The sequence below is a fragment of the Cupressus sempervirens genome, chromosome 3, assembly GCF_028749045.1.
Source record: "Cupressus sempervirens isolate cs-2001-9-10 chromosome 3, ASM2874904v1, whole genome shotgun sequence".
NCBI lineage: Eukaryota > Viridiplantae > Streptophyta > Pinopsida > Cupressales > Cupressaceae > Cupressus > Cupressus sempervirens.
The window spans coordinates 902,401,764-902,413,992 of record NC_143120.1 but is presented as its reverse complement, the minus strand read 5'-3'; the positions used below and the strand labels follow the sequence as shown (position 1 = coordinate 902,413,992).

Below are 12,229 nucleotides of genomic sequence, written 5' to 3'. Positions count from 1 at the left end.
AAAATCATTTTAAATACTATAAGTTTTTTGTTTGGATCCCTTGGCAGACTGTTATGTGATTAAGTACTTTATATATGTTTAGGGTTTTATTTATATGGTAAGGTCAAGATTATAGTTTAAAAAATGAATTTACATCTAATCTAATCATTCAACATTGTAATAAATACATAAATTAAATACATTTCAAAACATCTAAAATAATAATTTTTTAAATAAACATTTATGAAACTATATTTCAATTAACAAATACAAAAATTTAAACATCTAAGTTCATTAAAAATGTAAATTTACAATTTTACGTACATATTAAAAGTGAAAAAATAATAAATTAACATACATATTAAATTGAAAATTGAAAAAAATAAAGTAAAATAGTATAATACATATTAAAATACTTGGTGTATCGAAAACTAGCAGCAAGGGGGTAGTCGATAGGGCTAAAAATTAGGCTCCCGTATGCGTCTCTTATTGGGCTCCCATTTTTGAGGTCATGAAAATGACCTCAAAAATGCCAAAAAAGAAGTTATATAAACTTTTACAAATTGGGTACCCGATTTTTAAGCAATCAAGTACCCAATTTTTTAAAACTCGGTTACCCAATTTGTAAAAGGACGGGTGCCCGATATTTGAGTGGCTTGGGCACCCGATTCGATTTTCAATATTGGGTACCCAATTTTTAAAATTTGGCTTGGGTGCCCAAAGCTTAATTTTAGAAACGGGTACCCATTTCTGAGAAGTACAATTTCGCAAATCTGACTTCCACAGAATTGCGACCCAACTTCTTGCGGTCACCCTCATATATATATAATCTAGAATCATTAGGTTCATGCAATAGTTAATGCTATCGGCATATCCGTCATTTGAAACCTCTTTTATTGCCATAGTAATTGACTGTGAGTTTCATTGAAAAATTGTTGTTATTTGTCATACGGATACCAATTTTTTTGAGTTTGTGGGATTGTTTTAATCATGAATAGAAATTTTCATGTGGGAAGAAAAGTGAAGAATGGAGTTCCTCTGAGAACTCTAGAAAGGTTGCATCAGTGGCAGCAGGGATGCAATTTGGATGGGCTTTGCAGCTCTCCTTACTGACACCATATGTGCAGGTTTTAGGTATTCCTCATACATGGGCTAGTTATATATGGCTATGTGGCCCTATTTTTGCCATGTTTGTGCAACCAATAGTGGGGTATTATAGTGATAGATGTGAGTGCTCTCAGGGAACAAGGAGGCCATTTATAGTTATGGGAGCATGCATTGTGGTAATGGCAGTTATCCTCATTGGATTTTCAACAGATTTAGGATGTATGTTTGGTGATTCAATCTCATACAGGCCAAGAGCTATTACTATTTTTGTTTTGGGGTTTTGGCTCCTTGATCTTGCCAACAATATGCTTCAAGGGCCTTGTAGGGCAATCCTCACAGATTTATCAAGCATGTCATGCTTCTATTGTTTTGCTATTTGTTGCAATGGTATCTAGAAATTTTATGTTTAAGATGATGGTTAAGGCCTTACTTACAGCCTTTTTGAGCTATATTTATTTTTCCCCTATCTTTTTTTCAATCTCATCTTGTAGTATTGTTCAAGGTAACGGTCAACTTGCATACATTTGTCCTATGTTGGTGTTAGCTCCAATCCGACTTGAACATGACCATTTATACAAAATTTCCAACAAAAAAGTACCATGTATAAAACAACTCAAATATTTAGAGAAAAAAACCTTTTTGATTAATGCAAAACTTTGACATTTCCCACCTCCTGAGGTTTTCAATCTTCAATGCCCAATGTTCAAGACTTTTCCATGAAGGGTTGTCTATGAAAGCCTCCTTAGCTTAGCCATGCAGAAAACAGACCTTAAAGGAAGTATATGTTTATAGAATGTCTCTGTTAAGATCAGCCATTATAGGATGGTTAGGTGATTAATTTTTAATCTACAAAGACTAATGTTTAGATTCATGAAACTATTACTATATTAATCTGCAATCAACTATATTTATTCCCTTCGGAGAAAGTTTTACCTATGGGATATTTTTAATTTACCATGTACAAAGGGATGTACCAAATGTTTTTGCTTTCAAAAATTTCATCAAGCAAAATATTTCATTACCATAGCTCATCATAGGTCTTTGAAATTGTTTCCCTACCACATTTAAAGAGGCTTTGGTTGAAGCCAATAATTTCCTATGGTTTATCATTAGATTTCATTAATTGTTATAGAGTTTTAAAATTTAGCTCTTGATGGTTGTAATTTGAATAATTATGCTCATCAAAGGCTATATCTCACTATCTTATGTCAAGCATTTCCTTTTAGGAGTGCATATTTCATCAAAGGCAGTGCTAGATAGGTTTGGATTTTTTATATTCTAGTGTGTACCCATTAAAGACTCCTCTACTGCCAATGTAGTTTCTTTTCTCAATGGAGAGACTTTCCAAAAAGAACATCCATACTTGGTTTATATTTCATTGAATGTATCCCAGAAAGGTCTAATTTCTTCGCATTCCTTGGAGAGGGACATTGTCCATAGGGAATTTCACTCCAAGGAAAAAGTTGTTCATTTTCATGGGCTAAGTAGTGCAAATTTTGAGGGAAGAATTCTCAATCTCCCTATCATTGAAGGACTCAATATAGTGTTTCCATGAGAAAATTTTTCTCTTCACAAATAACCACAAGAAATTAAAACTAGGCAACCATAAATGAACTCTAGATTGTATTCTCTTGCTAAATGAAGGACTTTAATTTGATAAATGAAATATTTTACTGAATTCTAGTGCCTCTTGAAGCTCCACCCATATGTATTTCTAAATGCTTTTCCTCTAGCCGGAGAAAACTAGAGGCAAACTAGGAGTGCCAATGCCTTTTTATCACTATTTATGGTAGTAGGGAATGTGTTAGGATTTGTGATTGGTTCTTACAGTAAATGGTATAAAATTCTTTCGTTCACAAGAATAGAGGCCTGTGGTGTTAGTTGTACTAATCTAAAGTCTTCATTTTTTATAGCAATAATCCTCTTAGTGGCTACTACCATTCTTAGTGTAATAGCCACCCCTGAAAAAAGATGGTCAAAGGCTCAAGCAGAAGCATAAGTGAGGGCAAAGGCAGTGGAAGGTAAAATTAATAATCCAGTTGATGAAAATGATGAAGATGATGAGGAGCAGGAGGCTGATGAAGCAACCCAAGAGACATTCATATGGGAGCTATTTAGTGCTTTCAGAGATCTCCCTTCTCCAATGTTTTATTTACTTATTGTAACTGCACTGACATGGCTTGCATGGTTCCCCTTCTTACTCTTTGACACAAATTGGATGGGTTAAGAAGTTTATAAGGGAATGCCTTTTGGTCCTGAACCTCTTCCAATTTTATATGATGAAGGTGTCAGATTAGGATCATTTGGCCTAATGCTAAATTCAATAATGCTAGGAACAACTTCTTTGATGATAGAAACTATGGCTTGCAGGACAGGCCCTAGATTATTATGGGCAATCACAAACTTCATTCTATGCCTTTTTCTTGCATGTACTATTATCATCACCAAACTTGCTAAAAATCACAAATCTGTACCTCCTCATAGTTCTGTTAAAATTGCAGCTTTGGTTGTTTTTGCAGCCCTTGGAGCACCTCTTGCGGTATGTTTTAGACCCTCCCCCTTTGATAGTTATCTTGGATGTTATGTATATACATATATAATTTCTAGTTTCTATTAAAGTGACTAGTTTGATATTAAAGTATCATGGTAAGTGCTATTCTCTATACTTTGGGTAGTTATAGTTTACGAATTTGATAAAGATTGATTACCTATGACATTTGAAGGTAACATATAGCATTCCTTTTGCATTAATAAGAACCTTTACTTCAGATTCTGGAGCAGGTCAAGGTAAATATTCTTTAATCAACTTATTTCCTTTTTAGTGCTTTCACAATTATTTTGAACATTTAATTTTCACTGTCAATTCAATCAACATATTCCCTCAAATAAACGTATTTTTGTTTTTTATGCTTTCATGATTATTATGAACATTTCCAAGGCTGTGAGTAAATTTACTGCAAATTCAATCAACACAATCCCTTCTGAGTTCACTTTTGCAGTGCAACTATTTTTTGGTTTTAGAAGTACATGGTATATTTGAATATTTCTCTTGATGGATATGAAGAAATGCAAATTATTCAGAATGCAGAATTAGCAGTTGTTGTATAGTAGAGAGCCCATTGAAATTACTACTTCCACCACATAAACATTTATGCATAACTAAACAACTAACCTCAAATTGTCAAATACCTATGAGAAATGTTATTAACTTAGTAGATTAAATAAAGTAACAACATAGCTATTTACAGTCAAAAATATCACTCACACTATGCTCTTGGCTGAAATATCTAGCTCATTTTTTTGACGAATAGTGCGTTCTCTATTAATGAAATATTAAGTATTCACAAAAAAGGGTTGAGGGATACAAGGTCACCCTACAAGTTTAAATAAGATGTGGCCAGAGATATCTAGCTCATTTCAATATAATAGTCTTCTGATTAATAGTTATCATCTAATTGGCCCCTTTGTTGTGATTTACAAGGATAGTGGCACTTATGCTTCTGAACTTGATGCAAACTAGAGCCTTGTATTGCATGTCGTATTCTTGTTTAAATAATCATAAAAGAGGGATTTTGAAAGGTTCTCAACCTATTTACAAAAATCAAAAAATATTTATAGATGGACAGGCTAGCAGAAATAGTCACCTCGACTCACAAAAAGGGACAAAAGGAACAAAAATATTTGAGAATTAGCTACAGCCAAGGGTCCTATCCACAGGATCATTGAGAGGCAAGTTTCCTTTGTATCTTTTCTCAAATTTTCTAATTTCCAATCCTAAATCAGGAGCACTCCTAATACACCTCTCATCAAAATTTTTTCTCCTTATATTCCTTTTTGAGGAATGTGAGGAATGTGAAATCGAAAACTCATACGTGGGAGTGGTAACATTTCTCCCAAATAACTTTGTATCAATCCTCAAAAAATTTCTACTTGCTACTAGCCTCATCTAAAACTCTAATATGGACCAAGGGTCTCTTGTCATCGAACATTATTCTAGTCAAAGTAGAGAAATCCTCCTCCTTATCTAAAACTCTAATATGGGCCAAGGGTCTCTTGTCATGGAACATTATTTTAGTCAAAGTAGAGAAATGCTCCTCCTTTTTTGGGCTTTGCAATAGTTTTCAATTTAACAAGTGAATTTTCTGCTAGTCTCAAAGACAACAACCATATTAAAAAGAAATTGTGAAGTTTTATTATTGCCCTAATGTGGCGATTGAAAAGGATTTTGGCCCTTCTGATCATTCTGGCTATAGTTTTTTTCTTGATAGGAAAACTTTTCTTGGATCTGTTTAAGTATGCTCTAAATATATGAACTGGCCTTTTCACAAGATTGGTTGTGAATACAATCTTAATATCTTTTCTAACATTTTAGTGCTTTGAAGATTTAGTTTTAGATTATTTTAATTTCACTCTATTGCTTCATGCTACATAGTTTATAATTTTAGTTACTTTAATTATTAGGTTTCCTTGGCCTTTTGATTGGGTAGTGAACTTGTAGAAGTTTTCTGTCTCATTGATTTATCGTGGTATTTTATTGATAAAAATTGATCCAGCTCTCTTTTTATATCCCTAATTGTGGAGAAATGTTACATTTTTCACTAGTATCATCTCATTTTGAAGGATGCATCTCCTTATGATCAATCACTGCCTTTGAATATTGTCTATTTAATCTTAATCATAGTTCATGAGGGATCATAGCTTGTAGATGCATTTAAGTAGTAGTTGATAATTATATTTTGTTTAAACTAGTAGCTGGCATTAATGTACCATTTAGTTGTAGTTGGCCCATGTTAGAATTTTACTCAACCTTTCAAATGAGCATCTACCCTTTTTCCTTTCTTAGTAGGGGCTTACCTCTTACAATGGATTGCTATTAAATTTAATTGCAACACCTAGTTTTTATATAATTATAAGTCTACAATTTACAGTAAGGGCTTGACAAGTAGCTCTTGATTATAGTCCTAATCTTCCTCAACACCTTAGTCATCAAAAGGTGACTAAGGGTTTCCTCAATGCAAAATTAGCTGGTATAAATGGATTTGTTGGTAGCAGACAAGTTTTCTCAATTTCCTTCACAACAAAAAATCTGAAATAATTAACAAGTTCAACTCAATTCCCAGAATAGTAACTAAACCAAGGACTACTGACATTTGCGTCTGAACTATCTAACTAGCTTGAGGGCTTCCTTTCCTGCAAAGGTATTGTGCAAAATTGCAAAGACTAAAATTTAAATTGGATGACCATAAATGTTAGAACATGCCCTCTCTATTTACATCTATTTCTCTTTGAGTACCAAAGTGTGCAAGTTGAAATCCCATTGAACAAATGCCCACTAGAGATGATGAGTCAATCTTAAATCAAAGTGTTTAGTCAAGTTTTGAATTTGTTAATTGGCTCAAAACCATTCCATTAATTCTCAAAATACATCTAATCAAATGGCTAACGTAGATAGTGAAAGAAGAGGAAGGTCTCTATATTGTTGCAAATATTATGAATTTGAGGTATACTTTGATTGTTATTCAGGCATTTGATGCTGAAGTTGGCTCATTCATAATATTTCTCCATCAGAACTATTCCACTTTTTTCTATGTCATATTTTAGATTCACAAAGACGGATATAGTTTCTAGCTCAAGTGATTTATCTTTAATACACATGCTATTCTTATTCATTACTAGTAGAGTGATATGGATCAAGCATCTCATTCTCCTGGATAGTTAGACGAATAAATTTGCAACTAATTTACTAAGTTTCATGTTAAGACTGAATTTCTTATAGTTGTTATGCTACTCAAAGTCTCTACTTCAATCCTGAGCATACTTTGCTAGCTGCGCAGTGTTTTTCTTGAGGGCTACTTTTGTAGATGCTTTCCATTTAATATATGTTGCAACATTTGGGAGCATATTTTACTTTTTGTACTTTATAATATGAGGCTAGACTTTTGGATTAAATATCAACATAATGATTTTCAAGGACATAAAAAAAATGAATATGCTCATACATGCATTAGTAGTATTGAAGCTATTTTACAAGGCGTAGATTTGTAATTGGAATAGCTACAATATACAGAGTCTGAAGTAGGAAGGGATTATAGATCTTGTTGGACAATGTCATACTTACAAGCAGTGTGTGATGCATCTTGTCAATACAACTTTGTAAGTTACATTTTCTATTTATGATTTTCATTTAGAATCCATTGTTTTGGTTCTGAGATGAATTTGGTAAAATTCTCTTTGAAATGAGTGAAAACTCTAAAATACTGGGATGCCCTTTGTAAATTATTATGTTGAAACATTGTAATCATTTTAAATGCTAACTTTCATCGGAGACATTGTTATTATATTTGAACACTCATATTTTTGGTTTGGATCAGTAATTGCATCAAGAACTTGGGAGTGAACTATTGTAACTGGTAGCAAATAGTACCACCATATTTTTCACATTTCAATTTTAGTAACAAATGTAGTACTCAATTGAAGCATGACATTAGGCACTATGAGGATCTAAACAGATAGAGGAAAATTGCTAGGTCTGGACTCTGGACTATTGGCTATGATCAACAATCGGTATAGTTGAACTATTAGATCTTACAAAAACCATGGTTAAAAATAAAATTAAAGTTGGGGTTAAGCTACATGAGGTTCTCAGAATGATTGTAAACGATTAATTCAGTAGAGAATCTTCAGAAAGGGTAATCCTTCATTGACCTTGGCACATGTCAAACAAAACAGGCTCAAATCTGTTTTATTTCATGCAACATACCATCAACCTATTATTCCAGGAGAAAATATGAATACTATTTTAGAGAACCTAGATAAATAGATTCCAAAAAGGCAAAAGATCATCAATGGTAAATAGGCTCAAATAGAAAGTCAATCCTTAGAACTAGCTGCTATTGCTCTTTCTCAGACAAATTTGTGAAAAGCAAAAGTAAATTTGCGATTGAAGGTAACAACCAGGAACACAAAATTATCGAGTTTTGCATGCTTGAAAAATATAAGGCATGTAGATGGGACTATTTTAAGCCAAAAGTACATAAGTAAAGTAGAGAGAGAGATGACAAAGAACAAGAGAGAGCTCGATGTGTAGTGTCATTCCACACAAATAGGGACATGTGCTATGGAAGAGAGAGCTCGATGTGTAGTGTCATTCCACACAAATAGGGACATGTGCTATGGACAATCACACAAGTCTAGATAATAATCCATCTTCATTAGATCTGTCTTCAACTGTAAGCCAGTTTGCTAGTTTCAAGCATGTGCTGAAGTCGATAGCGTAGAATACTCGGCAACATCTTCCTATTTCTTTTATAGCAGATAATAAAGATGAGGCAATAGAAATAAGTCTAAAAGCTTCAAAAATGAACATAATAGATTCAAAAAAGAAGCTAAAAGTAGAAAACCAACTCCTTGAGATACATAACTCTTATAACCTTCAAGCTATAGGAAATTACATAAAATGGGTAACACTCAATGCTGAGCTACCAACATTGCATGCTTCACTTTCAAAAAATGGTGCAGGCATGCCTACTAAAACTCTCTATTTTCTGAGATATGCTATTTCAAATTTGAAACTTGATTAGGTTTCCTGCTGTTCTTTTTAATGCTTCTTACCAACCATTAAGATGGGCTAGGAAATTGTACAAAAATTTAAAAATCTCACATTTGTCACGAGTTTTTTCGTTTAAATTGTTGTGGGGATAATCTTAGGCCAAAAAGATCATGAGGAGGCTAAGCATGGAAATCTCCCATTATGTGAGATCTCTACTCCAGAAGATTTTATTTTTCTTTTATCACGCCTATCAAGAAGACAAGTGATAATGTAGATGATGGTTGTGTGTGGAGATAACAAAAAACGCAATACGCATCAAACATACATTTCGTATCAAAATGTTCTATTTACTACAATACTTCAACTCTCATTAATATATTAATTGTACAACTATTATATGTATTCAGAATGTTACAAAATTCACCTTATCGGGAATGTTACATTCACCTCAGTCTCCATTGTTTGATCACTTAGGCATACAAACAACTAACTTGATTGCTTTAGTTTACTTTCTATTTTACATAATAAAAATCTACATCTTTGTCCTACGTAAATTCAAATTGAATGATGTGCTCCTAGATAGTTTTAGACTATTTTCATGCTCAAGGTATGTATTATTGTCTCTTGCAGAGTCTGTGTGACAAATATTCGAGAAACAAATATAAGTAAGTGCTGGCCTTTTCCTCTGTATTTACTGCAAAGAAGAATGTGGAAAAAGATAGTCTGTTTACTTCCCCCTCTTGAAGTGCCTACATTCAGATATTGGCAATGCTTAGATTGTGTTGTTAATGATAACTTGGATAGTTTACATGAAATAAAGAAGGTTCAGCAGTAGTTAGATGACTTGATGAATGCAGCAGTTAGAAAGACTGAGATGCAAAGAATCTCAGAAGCTCCATTATGTAGCTCACAAGAATTGAAGGCTCCAGCTGAACCAAACCTAGAATTTATGGATGATAAGAGGAAAGTACACTGCCAAGACATTTCACATCAATCCTTACCACAAGATAAGTTTGTAGAAGTATGTTTCTTTATGGTTGTCCTCTAAACCTTATTTATTTTGAGCTTTATTTGCTTTAATTCTTTTAAGTATCGATCAATCATTTTGTAGCGAGTATCTAGATGTCATAGTCATTGACTTAGGCTTCTTCCAAAGTGATTAAAAATTGCATCCTCTTGACAGTTATGCAAGATCCATTCTTCACATTCTCCCAATGTCTAAAATTTTACTATACTTGCTACCATAAGAAATGACTGACTTTTGACATTTAATAGTGATCTCAGAGGTCATAGATATTATATTAAGACCTATTCTTCTTGTTCAATATAAGATAATATGAATAGTAGCGAGATGATGCTTTGTAAATTATTTATTTGTCTTTGTATATTTTTCTACATGAGTTTAAGCTATAGACATTCTTCTTTTATTTGTGAGTTTTGCTTACTTTTGATATTGGGGAAGTAACATATGTGGCTATTGCTGGTACCTTAGGCTCCACTTCTTTGCTAACATCGTAGTTTCTAAGTAGTGGAAATCTTCCCTTATGGTTTACAAAATTGCTGATAAACCAAAAAAAAAAATGGTAGCATCTGTTTACAATTTATTTTTAGGATAAGTTGGCCTCACAGACTCTAAGAGCCCTTTTAGAAGGATTTATATAACACATTAAACAAGAAAAAAAAGGTGCTTTCAATTAGAAAAATGTACAGAACAAATGGATGAAACATATTCTATTATAATGTTAGGGAGATGCATTCAAATCCTAAAATTGAAAAGTATCTTTTGCTGGCATTTATCTAGGAAGAAAGAATGGTGATAGAACTACTTTCAAAGCTTTTTGAAAAGAAAGTACATGAGGAAGAGCTTGTACAGAATGGATCAGAGAAACAAGAAGCTTCACATCTAGAACATGATTTACTGAAAGATTTGGCACATTTTATGGCTAAAAGTCAAATTGAACAACCTTCAACAGCACCATGGTCTCACAGTAGTACGAAAATTTAGTTTCTCAAAAAATCAATGGTTCAGAACAAAGAAGCTGAAGATAGTAATTGTTTTGTGATAGAAAATAATTCTACTAATCCAACTCGGTTTCACAATTATCAATGTTTGAAGGATATTATTAATTATTATATAGTTTTAAAAAATAAAATTAAAGAACATAATGCTTCTCCCCATAAAGTGCAAGTTAAAATATTGTTTTGAAAAACACACTTTTTTTTTAATTATAAAAAATTTGATTAATAACTATGGATACAGGTCAACTTACATACACCCATTGGCATTGTTAATAGTGGAAGTTCTTTATATTTCTCTTATATTTTTATTTCAAACAGATACATAGGAAAGGAAAAAGGAAAGGAGGTTTTATAGTCCATGACACTATGCCCTCCATGGTATTCATATTTTCTCCTAGAATAATAGATTGATTTTTCTTTGTGGGTATTTGATGAGTGAACTCAAAGTCAACTTGGCAAGCATACTTGAATAGTCGACTTGGTGACACGACTTGGTGGGGTGACTTGGAAAGCCCACCTGGTGAGTGTACTTGAACAGTCAATTTGGTGAGTTGACCAAGTGAGTTGATATGGTGAGTGGGCTTAAAGAAGCAACTCAATGGGGCAACTAGGCAAGCACACTTAACGAGCCAACTTTCCAAGGAAAGGTGGTAAAACCACTGGGTGAGCCGAGTTGGTGAGTTAACTTAAAGAGTCGACTTGTTGAGGTGATTGGATGGGGGTGACTTGGTGAGTTGACCTAGGGGGCAAACTTGGTGAGAAAACATAAAGAGCCAACTTGGTGAGCATACTTGAATTGTCCGCTTGGCAAGCTGACTAGGGGAGTCGGCCTGGTGAGCTAACATGGCAAGTTGACTTAAAGTGGCGAGTTGGTGGGGCAAGTGGGGGTGACTTGGTGAGCTGACCTAGAGAGTTGGCCTAGGGGTAGACTTAGTGAGCGAACTTAGAGAGTTGACTTGGTGAGCGTACTTCAATTGTCAGCTTGGCGAGTTGACTTGGGGAGCCAGCCTAATGATCTAACATGGTGAGTGGGCTTAAAGTGGAAACTTGGTGGGGCAAGTTGGCAAGCCAACTTAGCGAGGCCACTTAGAGATGCAAAATGGCAAGCTGACTTGGTGAGCAAGCTCGATGAGAAGACCTAAAGACTGACCTTGATGAGGTACTTTGGTGGGGTGACTTGATGATCGAACTCAAAGAGTCAACTTGGTGAGCATACTTGAATAGTCAACTTGGTGGGGCAAGTTGTCGAGCCAAGATAGTGAGTCTAGTTGATGAGGCAAGATGGTGAGTCAACTTGGTGTGATGACTTGGCGAGCTGACTTGGTGAGCGGACTTAAAGACTAACCTTGATGAGACACTTTGGTGGGGTGACTTGATGAACGAACTTAAAGAGTCAACTTTGTGAGCATACTTGAACAATCGACTTGGAGAAATGACTTGGTGGGTTAGCTTGGTGAGCTGACCTAGTGTGTGTACATGGATAGTAGACTTGGTGAGTTGACTAAAAAAGTCAACTCATTGAGGTGACTGTGTGGGAGTGACTTGGTGAGTTGACCTAGGGTATGGGCTTGATGA

General features: G+C 34.2%; 1 pseudogene; it reads left to right on the top strand.

Moving 5' to 3' along the window:
• Positions 1-969: 969 nt before the first annotated feature.
• The window catches only part of LOC149569707 (sucrose transport protein SUC9-like), a 73,188-nt pseudogene continuing 61,928 nt past the window's right edge, over positions 970-12,229 (top strand).